The 17794-nt window shown below is 41.3% G+C and overlaps 2 pseudogenes across 1 annotated transcript in view; both read right to left on the bottom strand.

Moving 5' to 3' along the window:
* Positions 1 to 212: 212 nt before the first annotated feature.
* Positions 213 to 17794, bottom strand: part of Eno1-ps11 (enolase 1, pseudogene 11) — a 34038-nt pseudogene continuing 16456 nt past the window's right edge. Inside the window, exon 2 of the transcript XR_015672300.1 lies at positions 213 to 750. The product of XR_015672300.1 is annotated as an enolase 1, pseudogene 11 (transcript). The remainder of the gene's footprint in view (positions 751 to 17794) is intronic.
* Gapdh-ps60 (Glyceraldehyde-3-phosphate dehydrogenase, pseudogene 60) lies at positions 417 to 1367 on the bottom strand (annotated as a pseudogene).

Here is a 17794-nt window from a genome sequence, read left to right on the forward strand (position 1 = left end):
TACACCCCTGGGATAATGCCTAGCACATAACACAACCGCTGATGTCACATGTATTCTCTGATAACAAACAATTAAGAGTGTTTACGTGTGATTGGTGAATGAGGGTATACAGACACCATTCTCATGAAAATAATGTCACTTGTAACCCCATCCTCAAATATTTCACTATTTTCCTCCCTTTAATTTTTACTACGTATCAGTTGTTTTTTGCAGGTGCAGCAAACGTTATTGATGGCATTCAAGAGAGTAGGGAGGGCTCCCGAGGCCCCTCCTGTTATTATGGGGATCTGGGATGGAAACTATGAGGGAGATGCTCAGTGTGGGGGCTGAGTTGAGACAGGGACTCCTCAGCAACTGAGGGCCTCTCTCTTGCTCTCAGTTTCCTTGCTGGGCTGAGGTGCGTGGTCGAGGGTTTCTTACTCCTTGGAGGCCATGTAGGCCATGAAGTCCACCACCCTGTTGCTGTAGCTGCATTCATTGTCATACCAGGAAATGAGTTTTACAAAGTTGTCATCAAGAGCAATGCCAGCCCCAGCATCAAAGGAGGAAGAGTGGGAGCTGCTGTTGAAGTCACAGGAGACAACCTGGTCCTCGGTATAGCCCAGGATGCCCTTTAGTGGGCCTTCAGATGCCTGCTTCACCACCTTTTTGATGTCATTCAGGTGGCAAATCAGATCCACAACTGATATATTGGGGGTAGGATTACGGAATCCCATGCCAGTGAGCTTCCCATTCAGCCTTGCCCACAGCCTTGGCAGCACCAGTGGATGCAAGGATGCTGTTCTGGGCTGCCCCACAGCCATCATGCCACAGCTTTCCAGAGGAGCCATCCACAATCTTCTGAGTGGCAGTGATGGCATGAACTGTGGTCATGAGCCTTTCCATGATGCCAAAGTTGTCATGGATGACCTTGGCAAGGGGCTAAGCAGTCGGTAGTTGAGTTGTCATATTTCTTGTGGTTCACACCCATCCCAGACATGGGAGCACTGGCCAAAGGGGCAGAAATGATGACCTTTTTGGCCCCACCTTTCAAGTGGGCCCTAGCCTTGTCCCTGGTGTTGAAGATGCCAGTAGACTCCACGACATACTCAGCACCAGCGTCAGTCTCCCCATTTGATGTTAGCAGGATCTCACTCCTGGAAGATGGTGACGAACTTCCTGTTGATGACAAGCTTCCCATTCTCAGTCTTGACTGAGCTGTTGATTTTGCCATGGGTAGAGTCATACTAGAACATGTAGACCATGAAATTGAGGCCAATGAAGGGGTCGTTGATGGCAACAATCTCCACTTTGCCCGATGCAGAGAAGGCAGCCCTGGTAACCAGGTGCCCAATATAGCCAAATCTGTTCACACTGACCTTCACCATCTTGCCTATGGGGGAACTGCACAGGAAGATGCAGCTCTCTCTGGAACAGGGAGGAGCAAAGAGTCCTATCTATCAGTTTTAGTGATCTCGGTTTTGCATCAGCTCTTCGTAATTGTCATCAGCTTATTTATGTAAGGGGTTTTCCTATTAAATTTTCTTTTTCAAAAAACAGATTTATGTATTTATTTATTATTTATAGCGTTCTACCTGCATGTATAATTGCACACAAGAAGACAGCATCATATCCCATTACAGATGGTTGTGAGCCACCGTGTGCTTGGAATTAAACTCAGGACCTTTGGAGGAGCAGCCAGTGCTCTTAACATCTGAGCCATCTTTCTAGCTCCCTTAAAATTTCAATCAAGATTTTAATGGGAACAGTCCCCTTGTACTCCACTTGAAGGGTGAAAGCCAGAAGATCATTTCATAGACAACATGTCCATATGGCAGGAGGCATTAAGACCTTAGACAGGTTCCATGTTTGAGTCGAGGCTCCTCAGTTAGCATCAGTGTTACCTTGAAGAAATTATTTTAGCCCTCACACTCACTAGCCTCGTTTTCAAAATGAAGAAATAAATACCATTTATTTCCCTGGGTCATTGACAGAGTGACTAACATTCATAAACCTCTTAGAATAGTACCTAGCATATATAAGAAGTACTTGATATGTATTTTTTAAAATGATACCTGACACCATTTTACTTATGAAGTTCATAACACAGGGTACAGGTTGGACTTAAAGACTATGGGGGGTGGGGGGTGAAATGCTCTTTCAGTTGCTAGATCCCAGCAAGAGCCAACCTCTCTTGCTGAGAAGTATAAGAGGATGCAGAATTTCTGGAAAAAGAAACTCAATAAAAGCTAAAGGGATCATATGTTTAATACGTGAGTATGATAAAGTATAAAAGAAACAATGCCCATCTGCTTACAATTGTTTGGATGTGCATCTGTCCACGTGACTTCACAGGTAAAGGCTTTGTGTTTAGAAATCTCTGAGAGACCTAAGTTGTTGCTTTGTAAGCCGTAGAGGCTCACTTTTCATTTCTTCATCAGGTTGGATTTGCCACTTGGAAAAGAGCACAGATACCTCCAAAAAAATCTAAACTAAGGCTTTTTTTCAACAGTCTATGTACAGTTCATGGAATGATAGAATATCTGGGAAGGATGCTGACTGTCATTCATAGATGGCAGTTCCCAACCCTAGAGGCCACAGCATTCTCCAAGAGCTCACTGGGTGGTTCCAATGCAAATCAGGCCAGAAGATCATTGGTTTAGACCAAATACATCTGTTTTAGACAAGAAAACTGAGACTGGAAAGAGGCTTTTAGTGACTCGAATAAGGTTAAAGGTGGAGTTGGACTTCAAACCCTCACCAACCATCTCTCCATCATAGCACTCTGCCTCTCAGATGAATTTAATTTCTTACTGTGATTTTTTTTTTCTAACAAGAGTTACTTTGTAAATCTGTAGGCTCTCCAGCTGAAGTTTGGACACATCTGGGGAAAAGGGTATATTTCCATAGAATGTGTACAGACATTTCCTTTGAATCACTACTGAATCAATGCAACATGAGATACATAGCATTTACACTCTATGTGGTATTTTAAGCAATATAGATGTAATTTTAAGTATGTTGTAGGAAGTACATAGGTTGATGCAAATAATTTTCCTTGTATATAAGAGACTTGGACATAATGGGAAGGGAGGTAAAGCGGGATTCACAGGAAATCTAGGACTAATCCCTGGGAATGCCTGGAATTTGCTTACTAAGCATGCCTACTGAAGTTGGAGGGAAAATCATAATCATGGCCTGAATGGCACTTCTTCAAAATTCATTGTTACCTCTACTCCCCTCAACAACTACAAATGAAGTCTCTGTCTGAAAAGGATTGTCAGACATCACCAGGGAGGGGCTATGGGCAGACCCCAAGAAACCTTCCTGGGGCAACATCACTATGATAACTCTCCTGTGGCCTAGAAGTTTAGCCTTGTCCACACCAGACTTATCACTGCATCTAACTCACAGACACTGATGACATCAATGAGATTCAAACATGTAGGAAAACTGGAAGAAGTAGAAGTGCAATCTGGACATCTGAGCATGAGGTTGAGAGACCTTTGATGGTGAACAAAACTAGACAACCCCATCATATCATATGAACACTTCCATTCTTGTACAGATCCCGAGGGTAGTCCTTGAAACTCTGTCCTCTGGCTTTCCTTTCTCTGTCCCTCTCTACCAATCCGGCTCTGGAAACTGGTCCTAGGGAACAGGGGCTTGGCACAGTGTTATTCTCATCCTCCACATGCTGATCCAGGATTGAACATTTAAAGATCACATACACACATACCCTTTTTGGACAGCATTTCTCTGTGCCATCCTGAAACTTGCTCTGTAGACCAGGCAAGCCTTGAACTCAAAGAGATCCACCTGACTCTGACTTCCAAGTTCTGGGATTAAAGATGTGGGCCACCACAGCCTGGCTTGTTTGTGTTATTTTTAGTACTCATGATTGCCTTGGTATAGTCTCTGGTAGTCAGTGATGCCCATCCCCATTCCTCAAACTTGTGAATGATTTTTTTTTTACCTTATACAGTAAAATGGACTTGGCATGTTTGACTGGGTCTTGAGATGGGAAGACCTTCTTGTATTACAGAGGTGGGTCCAATGTCATCATGAGTGTTCCTCTAAGAAGCAGGCAAAAGGATGAGAGCCAGAAAAAGAAGATATGACAAGGGAAGCGGTTGTTGAAATGAGGCATTTTTAAAATGGAGGAAGGGTTCATAGGCTCAAGTGTTTGGATTACCTCTAGAAGCTGGAAAACACAAACAGCTTTCTTCTTCCTACAACTAAAGGGTGTGCTGGGGGAGAAAGCTTCTAAAATTTCAGTGCTATGAATCTGAAAACCCCATTTTCTTCCTTCTTAGACACTGTTGTCTCCAAGAATAGAATATTTAAAAGACATAGTCAAAAGCAGGAACACTCAAGGTGTATGCATGAATGCTTTCTGAGAAAAACCTACTTCCCGGGATTGAGGCAGCTCAGTCTGGCAATGTATACCTGGTCCTTGATCTTTCAGATGCTCATAGCCAGCTGTGATGTTATCTCCCTCACGAGGAACATTTTCACAGCTGGAGCCTAAGGCAGGAATGCACCAGGATCCTCTAGAATGAGTAACTGGAGAAAGGAGGATCCCTCCTCTTGGAGAATAAATAAATACATTGAGTAAAAATAGCCAGTGAGGCTCCTAGGAGCTCATGCACTGAGGCATCTTGTCTTTCCAGCCTGGGGTGAAGTGGCACGCTCAGGTGCAGTGGGGAGGGGCTAGCTGCACAGGGGCCAAGCACACTGAGGCAGCTGCAAAGGCTCCACTGTCCAGCAGGTGACACTTCCTCTGAGGAGCTTATCTGACTCTCACAACTGCACAAAGCTGTGTGTCCTTCTTTGCCACTGTTGGAGAAACTATTCTAGCAGAGATATTTTTTTAAAATATATAGTTGTCTAAATTCATCTGAGAACCCACAGAAAGCCAGGACTTGGGTAGGAAGGAAGGAAGTAGGATGGTACTCTCCATCCACCATCACCCAGTAGGAGTCCTAACAGTCAGCATCCGAATGGAGAGTTCCCACAGAACTATAATAGGAATAGACTCTGATGTGTAGGGAACAAAACCCAGGCAATGTGAATTTAGACAAGTGGTGTATACAGTGAGTTACAATAGTACACTGGCTATATCATTTTAGCCTTTAGAGAAGTTAATATAGTATATAAATTTGTACTAATGGAGCGACATCAACATGCCAACAGCAATTCTTTCTGAGTGGGAAGTGACAAACATTTTATTTATTTGTTTCTTTGTTTTTCCATACATGTATTTTCTAATCATACTTTATTTAGTTAGTTAGTTGACTTGTTTATAATTTTCTTTACTTATTGTTTAAGTTACCATAGAGACACTATACAGACCAAAATAGTTAGAAAAGTCCCCACCAGAATGACATTTTGGATTCTACCTCATTTTTATGTTGAGTTTTCTTTTAGCACCAGGCAATATGCTTGTCATTGGAAATACAAGGATGGGATTCTTTCTTACAGTCATGTCTCTGAGAGTCAGAACCCCTATCCCTACCTATCTAGTGTATTATCCTTCTGTTGAGTACCCAGAATACAGAGCTAAAATATAGCACATGCCCTAAGAATACCTGCTGAGTGCAACCATGCTGCAGGAAGAAACCATGCTTAAGGGTGGTGTGGGAGGACCAAGAATAGCAGTGTTGGTACCACAGTCAGGATAACTCATGTAGCCTGGCCCTGAGCTCCAACTGGGGACTAAGAATACTGGTTTCAACTCTTTGTATGTCAAGTCACTGCCAAATAATACCAGGGACGTATTGTTGATTTAATTAAAGTGTTGGCTCCAATAATGAGAAAAGTTAGCTCTCAACCTCAACCCATGGAAAGATATCATCTTCCCCTTGGAGATCTCAAAGCTCAATTGACTATGTTCATACTCCAAAGGTTAAAGATATTTAATTTGACTTTATACACCTGAAGCTTAGCTCTAGAGCACAATGCAGACAAAGTAAAGGGAAGGAAGGGAAAGGGGGAAAAAGGAAAGAAAAGGAAGATGGAAGGAGGTTAGAAAACAACAGACAGAATGGGAGGGACAAGTAGCTTTTGCATTGTGCTCCTTTCTATTTCAGGTAAGGGAGAGTCTGCTGATTTTAAACAGTGAGCCAAAGTGACTCTTGCTTGATACAAAAAAATAAAAAATAAAAATAAAAGCCCAGAGATTCTCGAACCAGGACTCATAATTGCAGTTGGAGCTGCTCTTTCCTCATCACTTTTCCTTCGATGTTGGATGCTACGTGCCCACCAGGTTCACTCCAGCTCAAGGCTGAACCTGTCCTGCCATGCCAGAACTTCAGTGGCCTGACCAGCCATGCTTCTGCCTCTAGAGCACAAGCAAAGTGTGGCTGAGTCATGTTTCAGGCATGTGGACAATTTCACAGATGCCTGAAGGCTCTGAGTTAATGACGAAATGACCAAGAATTTCCTGCTGCCTTTGTGCCAATCCTTTCCATAAAAATCCAGTATAGTTATCTGAGAACTGACTCCATCCTAGGTTTGCAGACACACACACACACACACACACACACACACACACACACACACACACACATACACACACTCATGTAAGCACTTGCCTCAGTATTCACAAATCCTCTTGCTTCCTTTAATGTCTTCCTATGTCATCCCCTTGATGCCATGTGACTATATCCTCTCTCCTCCCATGTCCCCATCATTTGCCCTACCCTCTGATGACATCAGCCTTTCCACTGACTCTCAGTTGAATTGAGTGGGCATGCTGTTTAGCACTGAAAGGCTCCAACTTCATGCTACACCCCCAGGCTTCCTCAATTCTAATATGGTCAATAATGTAGGCAGTTAAAAAATGTTAGAAAAGGCATGCTATGGTTGGAGAAAACTGCTCACAACAGTCATAGTGTATAATACTAACAGTGCCTCCTTGAAAGCTGCCTCAACTCTATCAGTTAAGATCTTAACATGGCTTAGGAGCCATCTTGCCTTCTCCTTGTTCATCACCCCCACATCTAATGAAGCACATGGATTTCTTCCTTCCAACCACTCCCTCTTTCCTACAGATACTTCCCATCTTTCTAACAGATGAAGAGTCGGAGCTACTTAAAACTTTAACGACTCCCATACTATTTCCAAAGGAAAATAAAAATCAAATTCCCCCAAAGTACCCAACTTCTTAATAACTTAACATTATCTAACAATTTATGTTCCCTGTATCATGTTGTGGCATGACCACATTTTTGCCATCCCTGAATGTGCCCAGATGTATCTTCCCCTTAGGGATAGCCTTACTTTCTTAATGTGCTTTTCAGATTCCTGCCAAGGACTGTGTCTAAGACAGACCCCAGCTACTCCTACTGCAGAGTGAGCCATAGAGTAATGACTGTCATACTATATGCTTGCCAGCCTTTGCTGATGAATTCGGAGTCTGCCCAGCTCAGGGTGGTAGGGTTCTTCCTTCCACATGGCTTAGCACATCATTAAAACTCCAAGGAGACCTTCTGAAAGTCTGACCCCGGCTTCTCTAAGGACAGGTGCCTCAGCTTATTCATCACAGTATCCTCAAGGCCAGACATGGCTCAGAGCATTCAGCAAATAGTTATTGGGTGAAGAAAGAACCAGTGGAAGAATGAGAGCATGCGTCATTGTCCTAGAGGGAGGAGGGCCCACAGGGCCAGTGTGGCTGTAGCACAGCTGGTTCTGACCTTGACTCAGTCTGATTCAATTGGAAACTGTGACTGAAGTCTCAGCATGTTGTCTCGGTCTCCCAGGGATGCCTGGCAAACAACCGGTGTTTGAATTCCTAGGTAAATTAGGTGACGTCATACCCTGCTTGAGCTATTCTTAGATTTCTCAGATCACCTGGAGTCTATCAGGTATCCGGGATACCTCTTTTTTTTTTTTTTTTTTTTTTTTTTTTTGGTTCTTTTTTTCCGGAGCTGGGGACCGAACCCAGGGCCTTGCGCTTCCTAGGTAAGCGCTCTACCACTGAGCTAAATCCCCAGCCCCCGGGATACCTCTTCTTATCCAAAGATTGACTGCAAGAAGTCAGGACAGGTGCTCCAGCAATAACATACCTTTATCACTGCTGCTCTTTGAAGTGACTACCTCACTGACCACATCAGGACTGAGGGAGTGTAATGGTGACGAAAAGGAACCTTGCAGTGTTCAAAGGAGTGTCCATTCAACCCACTGAGTGCCAGGAAGATTTGGGGAAGTCTTATGGGAAGATTAAAACCTAATTGATTTCTGTTGCTGAATCCTCTCCCCCAACACACACACACACACACACACACACACACACACACACACACTTCAGACAGCTGCCTTAAGTGGAGAAAAAATGGATCTCCAATGTGATGGTTTAATCTCTACTATTCTGAGGAGGTTCACCTGTGGAATCTCTTTGAATGAGCTTTCTGGATGTCTGTCAGTTCCTAGCATACACTGAAACATCCTAGTGATCACAGTCTTCTGTTACAGACAGAGTTTAGATCCTGGACCAAACTTCAGGTACCAAATAGGTCTGATAGTTTTAGATTTATGATGTATTAATAAGTCCCAGAAGATACTTGGAACATAATAGAAGCTGAGTAAATATTTGCAGTAAGAAGGAAGTGGGACAGAATGAAAGAAAGGAGGTAGGAAGCTAAGTTGACTACTGTGCTTGAACTAGCTCAGATCAATCTGGCAAGAGAGAAGTTATCGGCGTGACTGGACACTATGCAGCCAATGAATGATGCAGAAGCCACCTTCTCAGACATCTGCTACCTCATACCAACCTCCAGACTCTTGGATACAAAAGCTCATTTACTTGAGCAGAAAGTTTGTTGAGTCAGAAAATGTCTTCCTATAGGCACACTTTATGGTACATAACCAGTGCCCTAAAACCTTTTGTTGCCATGTCTTCCAGATGTCTCTTCTTGGGACTTTACATGAACATCTCTTCAAAAATCATCCCTGAGACCACAGAAGGACCTTGTCTCCAAAATACCAGCCTCAAAAGCACTTTGTGCCTCAGCTACCAAGGTGCTATTTCCCATTGGGAACCAGGATGCAGGAGACTGGATGAATTCTGTCAGGAGAGTAAAACAGGAGGACCAGTGTGGAACTACTTAACTTTAAGGTTGAAACAGTTTAACAGAGTACATGCAGTTAAATAAAATTAAATAGAGAGAAATCTATCCTTGAGTCTTGGCTCTATCCTGTCAATATTAAAACATTGAGCATCATTCATTCCTTCTTTGAACCTCAATTTATTATCAACAAATTGAATGTTTATCATATGCTATCTAATCACATGACCTCACATAGAACAATATAGGACTTGGTGAGCCATAAAGTATTATGAAAATATAAGTTAATAATAATGACAGAAAAACAACCAGCTAACAATGATGTGATAATCAACTTGTGAATGGTATTGTCCCTCACATAACCTGAAGCTCTATGTGATACCCCTGGTTCTAGAGGCCAGAGAATAGCAAATCATCTACTAGACAGAACTGACAGGTAAGACATGAGCATCAATAATACTTCTCGGCTTTGCTGGTACCTACCTAGAAGACAGTACTAAGGACTTTAAACACTTCTGACCAAAAAATAGCAATAATATCTGGAAGCTAATTTCTGTGACCCAGCCTTGATACACTCTTCTAGTGGCTGGAGAATGAATACTTTGGTCTCCCTAGCTGGTTATGCAGGCCTCCAGGAACCAGAATGTCATGTGAGACAATAAGCTTGGCTTGGGAAGTCACTTTGCCTCCCAAGACCTGTGTAACCTCATAAGGACAAGGAGGAAGTTGAAGAGATGAATTCTACAAGTCCACCACACTGGAGTGGATGTGGTAGAACTGTCTCTAAGGTCTCCCTTGGGTTCACTCCTTGGGAACCAATGGTCCATGGAACTGTGGCTAAGATCCAAACACCAGCAATGCCTTCTACCAAGTCACATCACATAAAAAAGCTGGTACTTGGAGCTGCTGTTGGCAGGCTCATGGGCTGGTTGGTTATCACTCAGTCTTCAAGAACAAAGGAAGTAGCATCAGACTGCCAGGCATTGTGTGGATCTGCAAGGCATGCATGGGAAGAACATGCAACCCCTGCCCTTAGGTGAAGGCCTTGGGTGAAGACAGGGCTTGAGTGGATAGATGCCTAAGCACACACTTATGAGAAAATGTACTGGGTGCTGTTGAAGCTCCCAAGATACCTCAGTGGTGGGGATAACAGAAAATGCTCTGTTCTCCTTTCAGAGTCCCATGCTGCCTTGCTAGGGGACAAATGCCTTCCTACCAGCAGCCTGTTTATACTTCCAACATTCTAAGCTAGGAGCTAGATTCTCAATGCTGGCATCAGATATTTAGATTACATTGGGCAAATTATTTAGCTTCTAGGACTCTTGGTTTCTCAGCCATAAAGTAGTGCTTCATTTTCTCACTAATAAACCAACTTATCTCTGAAAACAACAACTGTGCTGGGCTGGGGGACACAATTTAAGAGCACAGTAGCAAGTACAGAGATGACTGCTGATTTTCATTACTGAAGGTTCACCAGGACAAATACTGAGCAAGGACCCAACATGTGTTCAAAGTCTGTGACACTGAAGAACTTCAGGGAGGTAGGCCAGCCATGATCCCTCCTAAGGCCCTATGCACAGTCAGCTACAAGATAGATGGGAAAGTGCTCCTTAAGCCTCAAAGCACTGTGTAAATAGCATCTGCCTATCTATCCTGTGTCTGTTGCCTCTCCCACATAAAACTAAAATCAGATTATGAGCAAGATAAACAAGCCACCACTCAGATATCGTCATGCAACAGGTACTTCTTCATCATCCCTCCCAAAGTAAATATTATGTTACCAGACCAGGACAGGGATATTTGGAGGCTAACTACTAAGCCCCAGGTCACATAAGCTCAGGAATCAGACACAAAGGTCAAACAGGTGCCTCTCTGTTACTACCCACTAAACACCGCAGTGTTTCCTGTTAGTGTGTTCACCCCCACTCAGCTCCCCAGCTTCTGGGTGAGCTGGGGAAGAACACACTCACCTGAAAGATGCTAAGAAAAAAGAGAGTCCCCATCAGGAAAGAGTGGCTAGTAAGATTGTGAGTGGTCCTGTGCCAGAGAACCCCATATACACCTTGTCTGATGTTTGCCCTTATTTCAAAGGCCATATCTTCATGGGAGACAAGCATAGTCATGCTATGAACTAACTCCAGCTCAGCTATCCACCACAGCTGACACCAAAGGGACAGACACAGAAACCAAGGTTCAGAAAGGAAGTACATATCTAAGGAATAAACTGAAGAGTGCACAGGGCCTGTTTCTGAGCCTGCTCACATCACTGCACTGTGGAGTGGTTCCACAATGCCAAATTATCCAGACTGATGTCTGCACTTCTCAAGTTCCATGGAGTCCCCTCAACCTTTCTCTGCACTTGCAGAATCTATTACTTGTCTGTGAACCATTTGAGGCTTGTGGTTAGGCATTCTACTTCCCAATAAAGCAAAGATCTTGAGGATCTGTGGTTAGGTATCAGGAGTAGTAGTGCCAAGTAGTACCAGGACAGATGGAATAGTCCTATATGATGATGCAGTGGTTACTAAAGTAGATGGAGGAGTCTTGTACAGTGACTCAGTGACTACTGAGACAGATTTGGGCTTAGGTACCAAGAAGAGTCCTGTACAGTGAGGCAATGACTACCAAGACAGATGGAGGAGTCCTGTATGGCAATGCACTGACTACCAAGACAGATTTCTACCATGAAGAAGCTTGGGACCAGAGTCAGAGTAGAAAAGTTAGCAGAGCCTAGTAAGAGCACCAGTGGAAGGGGAAGCCCTTGGTCCTGCCAAGACTGAACCCCCAGTGAACGTGATTGTTCGGAGGAGGGTGGTAATGGGGGGAGGATGGGGAGGGGAAGCCCATATAGAAGGGGAGGGGGAGGGGCTAGGGGGATGTTGGCCTGGAAACTGGGAAGGGAAATAACAACCGAAATGTAAACAAGAAATACTCAAGTTAATAAAGATTAGAAAGAAAGAGAGAAAGAAAGAAAGAAAGAAAGAAAGAAAGAAAGAAAGAAAGAAAGAAAGAAAGGAAGGAAGGAAGAAAGAAAGAAAGGAAGGAAGGAAGGAAGGAAGGAAGAAAGAAAGAAAGAAAAAGTTAGCAGAAAGTGACAGATATGGAACCTGCATTTTCTGCATTCCTGCCCCAATAAGCCAGTCTCCCTCTTGGGGCAACAATCCTAACCCACATAGCAAACCACAAGCCTGCTTTCCCAAGGCTCAAGAAATCGTGGATGAATGTTGGTCTCCATCTAGAGCTAAGCACAGATACTAAGGCCTCCATAGCCCCAACTTCTCTCTAAAAGTGTTACCCTTTGATTGAAACCCCCTCTGGTGGTATGGTAGGAAAACCCACCCTTGGAAGTTAAACTCATTTGAATCTAGGTCTTGAGAGGAATTATTTAATCTGTCTGAGTCTCAATTTCTAATTGCATAATGAATAAAAATACTGTCCAACTTTGCAATTTGGTTTGAGAATGTGACCTCAAATCTGAACTTAACAGCATGGTGCCCAACAAGTAAAGCATTCAATTAGTGTGTTACCTTCCCTTCTGTAAATCCTTGCTTTTTATGATAAGGATTCAGAATAGTTCATTGGGTCTATTAAAAAGAAAAAGAGTAGACACAATATGCTGGAGGTGGAATCAGAAGAGAAACCACTGAGAAACTATTGAATTAGCCTTCTTCTGCTTTAGGATTGAGACACCTGCCCATTGCCTGCTTATAATAACTAAGAGTAGGTTGCTTTAGGTCCTAGGCTTGTACTTGAAGCCCTCATTCCTACATCTTAATTTCAAGTCTTTGAAATGACAAGTCAGTGGTCCAGTAACTATTTATTAGACCAGTAGTATCTTCCACACTTCAAGCCTGAAGTAGAACAAGGGGAAAAACACCAAAAGAACGAACTTAAACATGAACAAGCTATCGCCTTTGCTGCATATGAACAGACAACCTACTGTGGAAACAAAATCATACAAAGGGAACTGTGCAAAGTCATAGATGTGAAAGCCAATGGGTTGGGTTTGAGTCCCAGCTCAACCTTGAGTAGATATTTAATTTCTCTACAACTAGATTTTTTTTGGACTAGATATCTACAAAATGGAATGATTGTTGATAGGTAAATAGGAAGATAACAAATAAATAATAGACAGATTAGATAGAATATAAAGCAATTTATAAGGATATATTTCATCTTTGCTTTATGTGTGTACATGCGTATATACTTACATGAAGTATAATACAATAAAAATTCTAGGAATTGTATTAAGCAAAAACACTTTAGTGTCTTGCATACAATAATCATCATGTAAATGTTCATTGTTTTCTAGATGTTACATAGAAGCATCCACAGTTGCCATAGAGGAAAGCACAGAGAATTCTGATTCCTTGGAGAAGGAGCTTTGCAATTGCCAGCAACAGCTTCCTAGATGCAGTGCTATTTTTGACTCATGCTTTTGACTCTGTCTCCCCCTAGTGCCCTACGTATGCAAAGCAAATGAGATACTCAATGTTTTGGGCCAAATACTGTGACATATTAAAATCCCAATCCCTAGAGATTGGATGGCTGTGTGATGTGGCTGCCAGGGAGCAATAGAAAGGAGCAGAGTGGGAAGAACGGATGGGTAAGGATCCCTCTGAAACAGTGAAAGAAATCATTTGCAAAGACTGCTATAAACCAAGCATCACCAACCAAATAGCTTAAATAACAGATTGTGAGATGTTTTCTCACCATTCTGTAGTCTTTAGCACCAGGAAGTTAATAGGCCTGATGCCTTCCTGGTCTTCTATCCTTGGGTTGTAGATGTCCATCTTTAACATATGTCTTGGCAGATTTTCCATCTATGCCTGTATCCCAAACCTTTTTAAGAACACAGTCATTGGGTTGCAGCACACACTACTAACTTCATGTAAACTCAATTACTTTTAACGATCCTGTTTTTGGATACAGACACATTCTGCAGCACTGAAGTTTATATTTTAACATGCAAATTTTAGGAGGGCACAATTATTCCTATAATAATAGATAAGAGACACAGTCCACTTAGGGAAACAAAACTAGTCATTCCCACAGAGATCTTGGAAAGAAGGACAGAGATGAAATTGGGACAAGTAGGTTAACGCCTGCAATTATACTTAGCCCGTGAAAGACTTAGGTAGATAGAAAGTCTGCAAAGATCTCAGGGGAGCAAGAAAGTTAGGCAACTTCTGGAGGATTGCTTTGAAGTTCTGGCATTCTGAGAACTAGGAAATTAATCACATCTCCTTTCCTTTCCACAGTACAAGAGATGTTGGTTCTGACTCCCTCTACAGCAGCGGTTCTCAGCCTGTGGGTCACAACCCATTTGGTAGTTGAACAAGTCTTTCATTTGGTGGTTGAACAAGTGGCTTATCAGATATGCTGCATATAAAATATATACATGATGATTAATAACAGTAGCAAAATTACAGTTATGAACTAGCAAGGAAAATAATTTTATGGTTGAGGATCACCACAACATGAGAAACCATATTAAAGGGTTGCAGCATTGGAAAGGTTGAGGACCACTGGTCTATAGCTTCCTGCTAGACTTGAAAAATAGTAATCGATTTCCACACTAAAAACTAATAACAAAGAAGGAACAGAATAGAGATGACTGATACTAACTTTCCTCTCTAGAACATTAGCATTGCTTGACTTGACTGGAGGTTTTTCAGAAGCCCGCATTAGCAAGGCTGCCTGTAGCTAACCTGATTTAGAGTTCAGCCCGTTGGAAAAATCTTCTTTTCAAGGAATTTGGGGCAATCTTCAACATCATTATAGGAAGTAGATTAACTCCGGGCTGTGTAGTACAGTAGGACAGAGCTGAAGCAAACATATGACTAATAGTAAAGTTAAAATAACAGACTAGCTCAACAAAGCCCCAGAAGACTCTAAGTGGTTAGATCTGGCTTACTTCTAATCTCTTTGCCAACAGGTAGGTATATTATCCTTAGCTACATGGTAAGTTTATGGCTGGCCTTGGCTACCTGAAAGTCCTATCTAAACAAACAACAAAGCACAATAATTTATGCATGCAGTGACTTCTCTGTAGCTCTGTCATCGTGCATTGTTTTTAAAATATGTATTTCTTTACACATATTAATTGACACATGAGGCAGAGATGCTATTTCATGATTCCTAATAATAAACACTGAACTGTTAATAAAAAATAACAATGCTCTTTTTAGTTAATTTTATTTGGTTTCTTTCATAAGAATATTATTAATTTCTTTGTTAAGTGGCCATTGTGAGTTGATGCATTCAGCAGTCAAGTCATGACAAGTTTTTAAAAAGTACTTTCTTAATTGTCCTTCACAGAAGACAAATTCTGTCTTCCACAGGCATCTACACACACACACACACACACACACACACACACACACACACACACACGTATACTATGATCCCTCATTCTGAATCACAGGCATGTGATGTTTGAAGCTATCTCCTCTTTGAAAGAATCCAAACATATTAAAAGTGCTACACTGCTGGCTTCAAATAACCACACTGGAGACCAAATTTAAACATTTATTAGAATATAAAATAAAGCAAATCTATTGTGTCTTTATTTTTCTGAAAGAATCATTAAATCATATTTATGATTTAAAATATTAAAGACTGAGTAAAGGCTAATTTCTAATCAATTCATCTCCTTGTAATAATTGTTCAAGTTTCTTTATCTTCTCTTTTTGTAAGTTTTAAAACAATACTGTGTAATGAGCACTCCATCAGAGAAACCTCTTAGTATGGATGGAATTGCATAAAATTCCCAGGTTGGCTGAATAACTTTTAAAAACTAGATTTTTTATTTTATTTTATTAGCAAAAGGTAACAATAATTTAATTTTACGTAGATAAAAATTCTCTGTAAATAAGTTAGACAGAACCCTAAAACATGGTTTCTGTATCATGATTTCATATGAAGCATAATTCATGCTTGATATTCTGAACTGTAGTAATTTTCCCAGTGTATTCCAACTGACAAAAGCCAAAAAGAGATGGTATTAATAAAACAATGTCACTACATTTTTATTGAACCCATTTATCATTAACTCTCTCCAGCTCCTCTCAGGTACCCTACCTCCACCCCATAACCCTCCTAACTTCATGTTTTCTGTTTTGGTTATTGTTATTGTTGATACCCCCTGAATCTGGTTAATGCTAGCTATCCTTACATGAATGGGTGTGGGGCCATTCACTAGAGCATATGCAACCAGTGACCATGTCCCTAAAGAAGGGAGACTCTCCCTCCCTCAGCAATCGCCAGCTTCCAATAGCTCCTCAGACGGGGATTGGACCTTTGGAGCCCTTCCCCTCCCCCATGCATTTTGGCTAACTGGCTTGATCTTGTGCATGTCACATACAAGGAACCACAGCCATTGTGAGTTGATGCATTCAGCAGTCAAGTCATAATCAGACGTCTGCATTTGACAGTTCTGCTCCTCACCCATCAGCTTTTACAGTTTTCTACCTATTCTTTCCCCCACAAAGTTCAATAGCCTTGGATGCAGGGGCAGAGGATGTTTAATACAAATGATTCATCTAGAGCTCCATACTCATAGTTACAGATATTTGGCACTTTGACCAGATGTGAGTTTCTGTGGATATAGTGAACGTGTGTGTGTGTGTGTGTGTGTGTGTGTGTGTGTGTGTGTGTGTACCTCCAGGCAGTTTCCATAAGGCTTCTTTATGCATCCTTATTTTTTAGGCCCACACCCTATCACCCTGTCCACATTGTCACTTAAACTTTTACCCTAGAGTACTCTCTACCCTATACTTTCATGTCACCTGTGTCTTTGCTTTGTCTCATATGTTTAAGTTGTAGTGCATGTGGATTAGAAATGAAGAATTGGTATCAGATTCATTAAAGGAGAGAGGGTAGTAAAATATAGGTAAAAGGGAAATAAGACTGTAGGAGGCAGAAAGACTCAAATATGGGAGTAAAGAATGAAAAATCAAGAGGTGAGTGAACAGTTAATGAAAATGAAGAGTTTGAAAGTTATATGAAAACTTATGATCTTTCAACCCAAGTAAAAAAGATGATCAGTGGGGACAATATATAATATCATATTCTGCTTTTACTTGACAATTAGGAACTTCTGCTTAGTTATACAATTCAATACCATATTATTTTTGGCAAGGAATATTCCACCAAAGTGTGCTGCTCTAACATGGGACAGATGCAATATTTTAATGAATTTATCAATATCTTTTAATTCTGAAAAAATGTTTAAATATCTTTGCTTTAATGAACACTATTAAGAAAATGAAAAGATAACTTTGAGGTCACATGAAATAGTTGCATATCATACACATATAACATAAAACACAAACATAACTATTTAGCACTTCTAAATAAAGATTACAATTCAACCACGAAAGACCAATTGACCCACTTAAAAAGAGAAAAAATTTTAACAGGTATTTTTTTCTGAGGAGAATATCGAAATTATTAGTCATTAGGAAAATGGGAATAACACAGGAAAATACCTTTTGGCACTGAAATTAAAAATATAGGCAATAACAGATGTTAGAGAGGACATTGGGGAAAAAATGAAACCTTAACCTCATACTGATGGAAACATAAAATGGTGTTCTAATTTGGAAAACTATTTAATGGTTCTTTGAGAAAAGTAAATAACCAAACGCACAAAATAAAGAAAGAATATTAAAAGCAGTAAGGGAAAAAGGTCAAGTAACATATAAAGGCAGACCTATCAGAATCACACCAGACTTTTCGCCAGA

The sequence above is a fragment of the Rattus norvegicus genome, chromosome 2, assembly GCF_021556685.1.
Source record: "Rattus norvegicus strain SHRSP/BbbUtx chromosome 2, alternate assembly SHRSP_T2T, whole genome shotgun sequence".
NCBI classification, from domain to species: Eukaryota; Metazoa; Chordata; class Mammalia; order Rodentia; family Muridae; genus Rattus; species Rattus norvegicus.